We start from the raw sequence: 14645 nt of genomic DNA, 5'->3' as shown, positions 1-14645 counted from the left end.
GATCAAGTTTGTTTTTTTCCTTCTCGTTGGAGCTCATAAACTCTATGAGGCCATGGTCACCCCTAAAAGAGAAATTCCATCTGACTTTGTCTTAAGATCCTGTCACTTCAACTTCCCTAACCAAGTAGCAATTCATTATTAAAACCAAAGTGGAAATTATTTAGTCGCCGGCAGTGTGAGACAATATGATCAGTTCAGTTCATTTCAGTCGCTCAGTCGTGTCCGACTCTTTGTGACCTCATGAATGGCAGCACACCAGGCCTCCCTGTCCATCACCAACACCCAGAGTTTACCCAAACTCATGTCCATAGAGTCAGTGATGCCATCCAATCATCTCATCCTCTGTCATCCCCTTCTCCACCTGCCCCCAATCCCTCCCAGCATCAGGGTCTTTTCCAATGAGTCAACTCTTCGCATGAGGTGGTCAAAGTACTGGAGTCTCAGCTTCAGCATCAGTCCTTCCAATGAACACCCAGGACTGATCTCCTTTAGGATGGACTGGTTGGATCTCCTTGCAGTCCAAGGGACTCTCAAGAGTCTTCTCCAACACCACAGTTCAAAAGCATCAATTCTTCGGTGCTCAACTTTCTTCACAGTCCAACTCTCACATCCATACATGACCACTGGAAAAACCATAGCCTTGATTAGATGGACATTTGTTGGCAAAGTAATGTCTCTGCTTTTTAATATGCTATCTCGGTTGGTCATAACTTTCCTTACAAGGAGTAAGCGTCTTTTAATTTCATGGCTGCAGTCACCATCTGTAGTGATTTTGGAGCCCAAAAAAATTAAATCTGGCATTGTTTCACTGTTTCCCCATCTATTTCCCATGAAGTGGTGGGACCAGATGCCATGATCTTCGTTTTTTGAATGTTGAGCTTTAAGCCAACTTTTTCACTCTCCTCTTTCACTTTCATCAAGAAGCTCTATAGATCCTCTTCACTTTCTGCCATAAGGGTGGTGTCATCTGCATATCTGAGGTTATTGATATTTCTCCTGGCAATCTTGATTCCAGCTTGTGCTTCTTCCAGCCCAGCGTTTCTCATGATGTACTCTGCATAGAAGTTAAATAAGCAGGGTGACAATATACAGCCTTGACGTACTCCTTTTCCTATTTAGAACCAGTCTGTTGTTCCATGTCCAGTTCTTTCTACCTGTCTAGTTGCTTTCTACCTGCATATAGGTTTTTCAAGAGGCAGGTCAGGTGGTCTGCTATTCCCATCTCTTTCAGAATTTTCCAGTTTATTGTGATCCACACAGTCAAAGGCTTTGGCATAGTCAATAAAGAAGAAATAGATGTTTTTCTGGAACTCTCTTGCTTTTTCCATGATCCAGTGGATGTTGGCAATTTGATCTCTGGTTCCTCTGCCTTTTCTAAAACCAGCTTGAACATCTGGAAGTTCGCGGTTCACATATTGCTGAAGCCTGGCTTGGAGAATTTTGAGCATTACTTTACTAGCATGTGAGATGAGTGCAACTGTGCGGTAGTTTGAGCATTCTTTGGCATTGCCTTTCTTTGGGATTGGAATGAAAACTGACCTTTTCCAGTCCTGTGGCCACTGCTGAGTTTTCCAAATTTACTGACATATTGAGTGAAACACTTTCACAGCATCATCTTTCAGAATTTGAAATAGCTCAACTTAAATCCCATCACCTCCACTAGCTTTGTTCGTAGTGATGCTTTCTAAGGCCCACTTGACTTCACATTCTAGGATGTCTGGCTCTAGGTGAGTGATCACACCATCGTGATTACCTGGGTCATGAAGAGCTTTTTTGTACAGTTCTTCTGTGTATCCTTGCCACCTCTTCTTAATATCTTCTGCTTCTGTTAGGTCCATACCATTTCTGTCCTTTATCGAGCCCTTTAAATGATCAGTAAAGCAAGACAAAAATGGATCAAGCTTTCCCACTTTCAGCCAAATAAAGCTTGTGGCAGATATCTGGGGATATCCTAGCTCTGAGTAACTTCATAACCTGGGCAAGAAAGACATCCAGCCACTGTACTTGAAAATTCACATGGCTCTTATTGTTGAGGTCCTTTAATGGACCGGAACCTGGTGGTCTGGAGTCAAATGATAAGAAAGTAAAGGAGAGAGAAAGAGGCTGATATCCCTTGGTTTATGCAGAAAGCCAATAAAGCCCCTGCACGGGTCTTGCTCTGTTCACAAAGGCCTCAGGCACCCTCTTGATGGGGTGAAGACAAAGAATGCCTTCTTGAGAGAGTCTTAGAAGCCCGGGCAGGAAAGTGAACTCTGAGAGCCTCTGCGCTCCAGGGGATCAGCCTGAAAAAGAGAGAGAGGGAGAGAGAGAGAGAGAAAGACACGGGGACCAGAGCTCTGATGGAGCAAAGGTGTTTTAATTAACATGGTGTGGGCATATATACTGTCTTACAAGGTAGTTATTCTCAGCAAAGATAAAGATTAAAATTCCATACTTACAAGACTTAGCCAATCCATATTACAGAGAGAGTTGTAAACAATCACTTTTACCATATGGTTCACAAGAAGGAAGAGGGTACTTATCGCCGTATAGAAAAACTAATGAAGGAAATGCCTGGATTCCTCAGCCCCCGGGAGACGCTTGTCTCTCCTCTTAATTCCTGAGTATTCAGGAATTAATAAGGAACAGAGAATTCCTGACAGATCCAAAACAGCACACAGGAAGCCTCCTGTTAAGTGCTTCCTGACATCTTATGACACCTTTAAGGACAGAACTTCCGTGCATCTTTACTTATCTCCTTACCCTATGTTCTGCTGGCCTGTTTTCCCTCTCAGGCCCTCAGATTTCCATAAGCATATCTGTCTTTTTTTTTTATTTTTAAGAATTTTTGGGGGGTGTGTGCTTGTGAAACATTGGGATCTTAGTTCCCTAACCAGGGATCGAATCCGAGTCTCCCACATGGCAAGCACAGAGTCTTAACCATTGGACCACCAGGGAAGTCCCCTGTCTTTTTTTTTTTAATACAAATTATGTCCTGACTCAATAGGTTATTGGAGAAGGAAATGGCAAGCCATTCCAGCATTCTTGCTGGAAAAATCCCAAGGACAGAAGAGCCTGGCAGGCTACAGTTCATGGGGTCACAAAGAGTTGGACAAGACCGAATCAACTGAGCGCAGATGCACAATACTTTATACCTTTCATTTCAGCATGTGTCAGTATTAAACCCCATCCCAAGTCTTGGTGACTCTAAAACATCACACCTACCACCTTTTGTCATTAGTTTCTTTTATTTCTCATAATCTTCCCATTTGTATGGAGATCCTGAAACCATAATCCTCAGCCTCCTTGAAACTTATTCTTTCCTCCAAGTCCCCAGACACATCCTGCACCTCCCATTCTCTCTGAGTCACACTTATTATCCTCCAAAGCAGTTATTTTCATGAATGGTTCTCCCTCCGCTTCTATGATAGTGTTCTAGGGCTGCCTTAACAGAGTTTCACAAACCCAGCAGCTTTATATAACAGAAGTGTATTGTCTCATGGTTCTGGAGGTGAGAAGTACACAGTCAGGAGGTCTGTAAGGCTGGTTCCTTGGCAGGCTATGGAGCAGAGTCTGTCCCGTGCCTCTCTCCTGGCTTCTGGTACTACCAGCATTCCTTGGCTTGCAGAAGCATCACTCCAGTCTCTGTCTCCATCTTCACATAGCCACCTTTTCCCTCTGTGTCTCTCTGTGTCTACAAATGGCCTTCCTCTAAGGTTATGGTTCGTTAGATGTATGAATAACTCAGTATGTGTTATTCACTTACTCATGTCCAACTCTTTTGATCCCACGGACTGTAGCCAGCCAGGCTCCTCTCCCTTGGAATCCTCCAGGCAAGAATACTGGAGTGGGTTGCCATTTCCTGCTGCAGGGGATCTTCCTGACTCAGGGATCAAACCCAGGTCTCCAGCGTTGCAGGCAGTTTCTTTACCATCTGAGCCACCAGGGAAGCTTCTCAGTATGGCCTCACCTTAACTAAATACATCTGCAACCATACTATTTCCAAGTAAAGTAACACTCACAGGTACCAGGGTTAAGACTTCCACATGCCTTTTTGAGGAGATACAATTCAACCCCACAACACAATTGATATTCACTTTGCATCCTGAGCTTCAGTCAGCTGCTAGGGTATTGCAAAGCACGCAGTCTAACTCTTTGTGACCCCAGTGACTGTAACCCACCAGGCTCCTCTGTCCGTGGAATTTTCCAGTCAAGAATACTGAAGTGGGTTGCTTTTCCTCCTCCAGGAGATCTCCCCAACCCAGGGATTGAACCTGGGTCTCTTGTGTCTCCTGCATTGGCAGGCAGATTCTTCACCACTGCGACATCTGGGGAGACCAAAAGGAAAGAGTCACTCAGTCAAGCTTGACTCTTTGTGATCACATGGACTGTAGCCTGCCAGGTTCTGCTAGGTTCCTTCCATGGAATTGCACTTGGGAACAAATAACCTGTTCTTCATGCTCAAGAATAAAGCCAACCCAAAGAATCCCTTGGCAGTCTTTGGCAGTCCAGTGGCTAGGACTTGGTGCTTTCACTGCCATGGCCAAGGTTCAATCCTTGGTTGGAGAACTAAGACCCCACAAGCCACAAGCCATGGCCAAAATAAATAAATAATTTTTCCCCATGCTTGTTTTCTCTGTCTGAGCTTTTTCATCATATGTTTTGACATTTGTCAATACTTTAGAAACTTTTCAGCCATTTCTCTCTCTCTCGTGCACACACACACATGTAATTTGGAATAAGACATAATCTATCATTAGGGAAAATGAGTGGCTTATAACAAAAATAACAACAACAATTTTGTTGTTATAACAAAAATAACAACAATAAGCCAAGACAATGGACTGATGACCTGGAGTTGCACAGACAAAAATGAAAGAGAAATAAAAACTTCCTCAGACTAAAACTGAGTGACTAAATTGTCAACAAGTCGACTCCACAAGAAATTATTTCCTGTTGATGAAAACAAAATAATGTAAGTATAAAATATAAATGTTCTCAAATGGATAATTTTTTAAAATACCGTGGACTCCCTGTCTCCCAGGCCAACCAGGATAGCAAGAAGGACAATTAAGGATGAAAACAAAAACTACACCTGGGGAAAAAGAGTAGCTGAGTTTGCTCAGTGAGCTGCATATGGTGGGCAGCATTTAGGGTAGGCATTGTAGGCTTCATTCCACGTATTCAAAGCTATGGTTTTTCCAGTAGTCATGTACAGATGCAAGAGTTGAACCATAAAGAAGGCTGAGCACCAAGAAATTGATGCTTTCAAATTGTGGTGCTGGAGAAGACTCTTGATTCCCTTGGACTACAAGAAGATCAAACCAGTCAATTCTCAAGGAAATCAACTCTGACTGTTCACTGCAAGGACTGAAGCTGAGGCTCCAAATCTTTGGCCTCCCAATGTGAAGAGCTGACTCATTGACAAAGATCCTGATGCTGGGAAAGACTGAGGGCAGAAGGAGAAGGGGATGACAGAGGATGAGATGGTTAAACAGCATCACCCACTCAATTGGCTTCCCTCACAGCTCAGTTGGTAAAGAATCTACCTACAATGCAGGAGACTTGGGTTCAATTCCTGAGTCAGGAAGATCCCCTGGAAAAAAGATAGGTTACCCACTCCAGTATTCTTGGGCTTCCCTTGTGGCTCAGCTGGTAAAGAATCTGCCTGCAATGCGGGAGGCCTGGGTTTGATCCCTGGGTTGGGAAGATGCCCTGGAGAAGGAAAAGGCTACCCACTCCAGTATTCTGGCCCAGAGAATTCCAAGAACTGTAAAGTCCATAAGGTCACAAAGAGTCAGACACGCGGAGTGACTTTCACTTTCATTTTCATTCAATGGACATGAATTTGAGCAAACTCTGAGAGATAGTGAAAGACAGAGGAGACTGTCACACTGCAGTCCATGGGGCTGCAAAGAGTCAGACTAGACTTAGTGACAGAATAATAACAAAATGTAGGCTTCCCAGGTGGCTCTATGGTAAAGAATCTGCCTACCAATGCAGGAGACTTGGGTTCACTCCCTGGGTTGGGAAGATCCCCTGGAGAAGGAAAGGCAACCCACTCCAGTATTCTTGCCTAGGAAATCCCATGGAAAGAGGAACCTGGTGGGCTACAGCCCATGGGGTCGCAAAAGAGTTGGACACGATAGAGCACATATGTTATCTGTAGCCATCAGGAAGTAAATAAAAGGCTTGGCAACTCTAAAAAAAAATAACCATCCTTGTCGCCTCTTTAGCTCAGGATGCCTTTCTCATTATTCAACCCAATCTATACAGCTGACCTGACCTCTCCCTAATCTGCTACTCCCTCCCAAGAGCAAAATGTGTATCTAGACTGACTCCACTCTGTATAACAGGCTGTAAGTTCATCCACCTCACCAGAACTGACTCAAATGCATTCCTTTTTGTGGCTGAGTAGTACTCTGTGACCAGAGAAGGCAATGGCAACCCACTCCAGTACTCTTGCCTGGAAAATCTCATGGATGGAAGAGGCTGGTAGGCTGCAGTCCATGGGGTTGCTAGGAGTCAGACACAACTGAGCAACTTCACTTTCACTTTTCACTTTCATGCATTGGAGAAGGAAATGACAACCCACTCCACTGTTCTTGCCTGGAGAATCCCAGGGACGGGGGAGCCTGGTGGGCTGCAGTCTATGGGGTTGCACAGAGTCGGACACGAATGAAGCGACAGCAGCAGCAGCAGTACTCTGTGACAATCTAGAGGGTTGCTCTGGGGTGAAGGGTGAGGGGGGCAGATTCAAGAGCAAGGGGACATATGTGTACTTAATGGCTGACTCAGGCTGTTGTGTGGCAGAAGTCAACACAATACTGTAAAGCAATTATCGTCCAATTAAAAATGAAATTTTAAGAAATGTCTCTCTGGAAACAATGAAACCTTGCTCATGCTCTCAGGCTCTCCATCTTTATGGAGACCTTTCCCTGATGCCCTGATGATGTTATTCTTCCACACATAACCAGGAGGAATTGACAGCAAGGGTCCTTGGCCATGCACCAAATATACCCATCATGAAGGCAGTCCTGTTCTGTGTGGCCAGGGTGGTAAGACTAGTCATCGAATTATCATGGATATCAAAGTGTTTAAAATGTTTGTCAACTATGCCCCAATATAAAATTAAAAAAAAAATTTTTTTTAAGTTTAAAATAAAAGCTTTAGCAGTGTTCAAGATGGGGGAAAAAATCTAGCTTGATATCTGTGTGATGAACTGCATGGTGTCTTTTGCAAAGTCATACACTGAAGCACTAACTTGCCCCCCAGGACTTCAGTATGAGACTGTATTTGGAGAAAGGGCCTTTCAGTTCAGTTCAGTCACTCAGTCGTGTCTGACTGTTTGTGATCCATGAACCGCAGCATGCCAGGCCTCCCTGTCCATCACCAACTCCCAGAGTCCACCCAAACCCATATCCATTGAGTCGGTGATGCCATCCAACCATCTCATCCTCTGTCATCCCCTTCTCCTCCTGCCCTCAATCTTTTCCAGAATCAGGGTCTTTTCAAATGAGTCAGTTCTTCACATTGGGTGGCCAAAGAATTGGAGTTTCAGCTTCAAAATCAGTCCTACCAATGAGCACCCAGGACTGATCTCCTTTAGAATGGACTGGTTGGATATTCTTGCAGTCCAAGGGACTCTCAAGAGTCTTTTCCAACACCACAGTTCAAAAACATCAATTCTTCAGCACTCAGCTTTCTTTATAGTCCAACTCTCACATCCATACATGACTACTGGAAAAACCATAGCCTTGACTAGACGGACCTTCGTTGACAAAGTAATGTCTCTGCTTTTTAATATGCCTTTAAAGGGCCTTTAAAGAAGTGATTAAGTTAAAACAAGGTTCTTGAATGGACCCCCAACAAATTTGACTACAGTTCTTATAAGAAGAGGAAATTTGGAGGCACAAAGAGACACAAAGGTTGCAGGCACACAGAGAAAAGGCTACATGAGAACACAGAGAGAAGACGGGCATCCACAAACCAGGACCCAAACGGACCACACTTTCATCTTGAATATCCAGCCTCCAGAATGGTGAGAAAATAAATTTCTATTGTTTAAGCCACTCAGTCTAAGGTATTTTGGGGTTTTTCTTTCCCATCTACCTTTATTGAAGTTAAATTTTTTCAATTGTATATAAAGTGTATAATGTGATGTGTTTATATATGTATACACTGTGAAATGATTTTCGCACTCAAGCCAGTTATGCTCAGAGTTATTCTTGTGTATGTGTGATGAGAATACTCAAGATTTATTCTCTTAGAAAATTTCATGTATACAGAACCATGTCATTAACTGTGGACACCACACCGCACGATGTGATGGTGCAGTTTAGTTGCTCAGTCATGTCTAGACTCTTTGTGGCCCATGGAATGTAGGCTGCCAGGCTCCTCTGTCCATGGGATTTTTCCAGACAAGAATACTGGGGTGAGTTACCCTTTCTTCCTCCAGGGGATCTTCCCCACCCAGAGACTGAACCTGTGTCTCCTGCATTGCAGGTGGATTCTTTACCAACTGAACCATCAGGGATTTATACTATATATTCAGTTCAGTTCAGTTCAGTCGCTCAGTCGTGTCCGACTCTGTGCAACCCCATGAATCGCAGCACGCCAGGCTTCCCTGTCTATCACCAACTCCCAGAGTTCACTATACATTAGATCTCCAGAATTTATCCTGCATAACTGACACTTTGTATCCATTGAGGAGTATCTCCCTTTTTCTCCCATATCCTAGACCCTGGCAACAACCCATTTTATTCTCTGCCTCTATAAATTTAACAGTTTTAGTTTCCACATATTAGTGAGATCATGTACTATTTGTCTTTCTGTTACTGGCTTATTTCACTTAGCATAATGTTCTCCAGATTCATCCATATTATCACTAATATCAAGATTTCTTTCTTGTTTAAGGTTGAATAATATTCCAATGTGTGTGTGTATATATGTAACATGAGAATGTATCAATTCAGTTGCTTAGTTGTGTCCAACTCTTTTGTGTCCCCATGGACTGCAGCAGGCCAGGCTTCCCTGTCCATTACCAACTCCCAGAGCTTGCTCAAACTCATGATCATCGAGTCAGTGATGTTATCTAACCATCTCAACCTCTGTCATCCCCTTCTCCTCCTGTCTTCAATCTTTCCCAGCATCAGGGTCTTTTCCAATGGCTCAGTTCTTTGCGTTAGGTGGCCAAAGTATTGGAGTTTCAGATTCAGTAGCAGTCCTTCCAGTGAATATTCAGGACTGATTTCCTTTAGGATGGACTGGTTGGATCTCCTTGCAGTCCAGTGGACTTTCAAGAGTCTTCTCCAACACCACAGTTCAAAAGCATCAATTCTTTGGTGCTCAGCTTTCTTTATAGTCCAACTCTCACATTCATATATAACTACTGAAAAAACCATAGCTTTGACTAGATGGACTTCTGTAGGCAAAGTAATGTCTCTGCTTTTTAATATGCTGTCTAGGTTGATAATACCTTTTCTTCCAAGGAGCAAATGTCTTTTAATCTCATGCCTGCAGTCACAATCTGAAGTGATTTTGGAGCCCAAGAAAATAAAGTCTCTCACTGCTTCCATTGTTTCCCCATCTGTTTGCCATGAAGTGATGAGACCAGATGCCATGATCTCAATTTTCTGAATGTTGAGTTTTAAGTCAACTTTTTCACTCTCCTCTTTCACTTTCATCAAGAGGCTCTTTAGTTCTTCGCTTTCTGCCATAAGGATGGTGTCATCTGCATATCCGAGGTTATTGAAATTTTCCCGGTGATCTTGATTCCAGCTTGTGCTTCATCCAGCCCAGCATTTCTCATGATGTACTCTGCATATAAGTTAAATAAGCAGGGTGACAATATACAGTCTTGACATACTCCTTTTCTGATTTGGAACCACCCTGTTGTTCCATGTCCAGTTCTAACTGTTGCTTCCTGATCTGCATACAGATTTCTCAGGAGGCATATCAGGTGGTCTGGTATTCCTTTCTCTTGAAGAATTTTCCAGTTTGCTGTGATCCACACAAAGGCTTTGGAGTAGTCAATAAAATAGAAGTAGATGTTTTTCTGCAACTCTCTTGCTTTTATACTTGAAATATATATACATACACATATACATATATATATATACACACACACAATGATATGTGACATATATATACGTGTGTGTGTGTGTGTGTGTGTCACATTTTCTTTATCCATTCATCCATCAACAGACGCTTAGATTATTTTCCTATCTTGACTATTGCACTGCCACAATGAACATGGAGGGACAGGTCTTTACTCAAGATACTAATTTCATTTTCTTTTAATATATTAACCTAGAAATGAAATTGCTGGATTATACATGGTAGTTCTACTTTTTTTTTTGTAATCACAATGCAATATTCAATTCAGACAACCATTATGTTCACAAAAAGGAAATTTTATATATTGTTTGAAAGTGAAAATGTTAGTTGCTCAATCATGTCCGACTCTTGGAAACTCCATGGACTTTTGCCCACAGGGCACCTCTGTTCATGGAATTCTCCAGGCAAGAATACTGGAATGGGTTGTCATTTCCTTCTCCAGGGGATCTTCCCGACCCAGGAATTGAACCCATGTCTCCCCTCTTGCAGGCAGATTCTTTACCCTCTGAGCCACCAGGGAAGCCCCAATGCTTCTATTAACCTATAGGTATTCTTTTAATATTTCTCTTTTGTTTTACTTCATGAGATTGTATATTATGTGTATTTATATTAAATAATGTGAAACAAACTGGAGTTGGTGCCTAAAGCTCAGGGCTAAGACTGTATTTGTCATCCATATAACAAAGTTTCTTCTAACTCTTAATTAAACTCAGATTCTTTTTCTCTCTATTTTTAATTTTTTGAGACATCTTCCCACTGTTTTCCAGAGGGACTCTACCAATTTACATTCCCACCAACAGTGCAGCGGGCTCCCTTTTCTCCACATCCTTGCCAGTTCTTGTTATCTCTTGTCTTTTTGATAATGGCCATTGTAACAGGTGTGAGGTGATAGTTCATTGTGGTCTTGATATGTACTTCCTTGATGACTAGTCATGCTGAGCACCTTTCCATATACTTGTTGGCCATTTGTATGTCTTCTTTGGAGAAATGTTTATCCATATCCTTCATCCATTTTTTAACCAGGTTATGTGCTTTTCTGCTGCTGAGTTGTTTGTGCACATGCTTAGTCATTCAGTCATGTCTGACTCTTTGCATCCCTTTAGACAGTAGCCTGCCAGGCTCCTCTGTCCATGGGATTTTCTTGGCAAGAATACTGGAGTGGGTTGCCATTTCCTACTCCAGGGGATCTTCCCAACCGAGGGATCAAAGCTGAGTCTCCTGTGTCTCCTGCAATGCAGGTGGATTCTTTATCCACTGAGCCATCAGGGAAGTTATTTGAGTTCCTTATATATTTTGTGGCTTAACCGCTTATCAGATTCATGCACTTGCCTTTCTTCTTCATCTATCAAAATCCAAACATCTTTCAAAGGTTGGCCAAAATTCTACCTCCTTGATGAAAACTTCCACTAAGCATCATTTGTCCCTCCTCTGTCACATCCCAGTGACCTGGAAACAGAACCTGAATCCCTCTCAACCTGCCTTTTCCCTGTCGCTAAGCACAAGGCCACACACATACAAATTCTTTTTGCACTGAAGCAAAGTGAACGAAAAGCTACAGCTTGGCACAGAGATGGGGGAGGGCCAAGACTTTGTCTCCTTAGGAAAGAGCTTTATGTATGAACATTTGGCAAAATACAAAACAGGAAACCTTTACAACTTGAATTTCAAATCCAACTGTATTCATAGAAATGAGAGCCTACCCTCTAAGAAACACATACCCCTAAGGCAAGAAAAGGAAAAAAAAAAAACCTCATCCCCCAGTACCTCTTGAGGGAAAAGAGGGGTTAATGGGTTCTAGAGGAGAACCCTGGAGGGGTGGGGGAGTGACTGGAGGGAGGAGCGGGAGGAGGGGGCTGTCGAGGAGGGACCGGGAGTCAGCTGGGGGTGCGGGGAGCCCACAGGCTCACAGTGCTGAGGTCCTAAGGCCGAAATGGCTTTGGATGGTAATGCAATGAAAAATGGCACAAACTGTATGTGTTGTCAGAGACAAGTTGCAGGAGTCTATGCACTGCCCACAACACACACCAGGGCACTGGGGACCCATCCATGAGGCAGTTACGCGCCTGCATTATGGATGACGAGAGAAACCCCAAGACCACGGGGTCTGCCTTCAAATCGCAGCCCCAGTGTTTGCTGACAGGTGATTGGGACAAGTTATTTAACCTATCTGGACTTCAGTTTACCTTTACTCAGAAACACAATCATATAGTGTTAAGTGTTACTCGCTCAGTCATGTCTGACTCTTTGCGACCACATGGACTGTAGCCCACCAGGCTCCTCTGTCCATGGGATTTCCTAGACAAGAGTGGATGGCCATTCTCTTCTCCAGGGGATCTTCCTGACCCAGGGATCAAACCCAGGGGTCTTCTGCATTGCAGGCAGGCTCTTTACCACTAGTGCCTGCTGTTGCTGCTGCTAAGTCGCTTCAGTCGTGTCCAACTCTGTGCAACCTTATAGACAGCAGCCCACCAGGCTCCCCATTCCTGGGATTCTCCAGACAAAAACACTGGAATGGGTTACCATTTCCTTCTCCAATGCATGAAAGTAAAAAGTGAAAGTGAAGTTGCTCAGTCGTGCCCGACGCTTAGCGACCCCATGGACTGCAGCCTACCAGGCTCCTCTGTCCATGGGATTTTCCAGGCAAGAGTACTGGAGTGGGGTGCCATTGCCTTCTCTGCCAGTGCCTGCTAGCATGTGTGATATTCTAGAAAGCATTCTTTTGGTAACCTACTTATTTACAAAATTGTTGTCTGGCCTCCCCAATAGATCTTTTTTTTTTTAATTTAATTTATATTTGTGCCTGTACTGGGTCTTCTTTGCTGCACACAGACTTTCTCTAGTTGCATCGAGCAGGGGCTAATTCTAGCTGCAGTGTTCAGGTCTCTCATTGCGGTGGCTTCTTTTGCTGCAGAGCGTGGGCTGTAAGGCCCACAGGCTTCAGTAGTTGTGGGGCACAGGCTTAGCTGCCCCTTAGTTGTGGTATGTGGAATCTTCCCTGACCAGGAATGGACCCTGTGTCCCCTTATTGGCAAGCGGATTCTTAACCACTGGACTACCAGGGAAGTCCCCAGTTAGATCTTAATCTACAAGGTGAGGCCTGAGTTATCCTCCCTCTAAGTGCTTAATGAATAAACGATTTAGTGAGTGAATCGGTCAAAAGGCAACCACCACGTTCATTCGACTCATCACTTCATATCTCAAGCACATATTTGTAGGACACAGTGCCTTATCTAAACATGAGGCATGAAGAAATAGTGACAGAGGGAAAAAATAGAGTGATTTGTCCACCCAGGAATGTGGGTGAGGAGCAAGTTGGCTCCAAGCCAGGCACCATGCAAGGCCTGTTGATCCAGCCTTCTGGAACATTCAGAGCGAATATATGCTCAATGCCTGCTCTGGACCATGTCCTGCGCTTCCCAGGCCCATCCACGAGGGAGAGCTGTCTTTAATCCTTGACTACATCCCTCTTGATGCATTGATCATCTCAATGCATCTGCAGGAAAGCAAGATGCACAGCAAGGAGGGCGCAGGGGACCCTGAGGCCCACCCGACAGAGCGCCCACAGCTCGCTTGAAGCTGTTCTCCTGCAACACCGGATTTCCTCACACATGACTGTCGTAGTGAGAATTAACGTGTCCCCAGGACAAGGACCTCTGGGTTCAGTTTCTCCTGCAAGCCGCAGTTTTTTTGGTTCCGGGGCAGGGGGGGTGAGGTGGGGGAGCGTGTTGATAAGCAATATCGTAATCAGGACTCGCCGGCCATGACTTACCGTTCATTTCCTAATCGGTCATCACATTTTGTTCAAGCTTAGTGCTGACCTATTGCGTTTAACACCACATTCCGCAGCAAAAAAAAAAAAAAAAAACTACTGCTGCGTCTACTGAGGGGAAACCAGCCAGCTTTTGTTGCTGCTCCTGCAGCAAGTTGAAAAAACAGAGATGTTAAGGATCTTCCTGCTTGTTATCTAGCGGTTTTGCCTCCCCTTCCTCTACCCTTTTTCCTGCCCTGGTACCAAGACAACCTGAGTTACTTACAGCAGCCCTTTGTCTATACTATCATCCAGCCGCCCCCAACCCTACACACACACCCTGCACACAGATTATCAGCCAACAGAGCGCCGGGTGACCTTGAGCCAGTCCCGTCCCTCTGAGCTTCCTTCTCATCAACTATAAAACAAGAAAACTGGGTTAGATGATCCCTTTCTGTTCTGAAATTGCCCAATTCCGATTTTCCCATGATTCTCTAATGATGCAAAGTCATCGGTAGCCTAAGATCGAAGACACTTTAGAAATAATCTGTCCAACATCTCCATATTTTACTTTCAAACCCTTTCATCACTTTTGCTACATGTACATGCCAGGTACTCTATATGGGCTCAACTATTTTTAGGTTAACTTTTTAATCAAAATGTATTTCAAAGGATACGTTTTACTTCTGTAAACAGAAAATCATAATCATTTGCCATAAACAGAATTATAACTAAGAAGTCAACCTAAAAATATTCTAGCTGCCTGCTGTTGTCGCCACAGGGACCTCAGTCTGCTGTT

This window comes from Bos indicus, chromosome 6 (genome assembly GCF_029378745.1).
Source record: "Bos indicus isolate NIAB-ARS_2022 breed Sahiwal x Tharparkar chromosome 6, NIAB-ARS_B.indTharparkar_mat_pri_1.0, whole genome shotgun sequence".
NCBI classification, from domain to species: domain Eukaryota; kingdom Metazoa; phylum Chordata; class Mammalia; order Artiodactyla; family Bovidae; genus Bos; species Bos indicus.
This window is presented reverse-complemented; position numbering follows the sequence as displayed.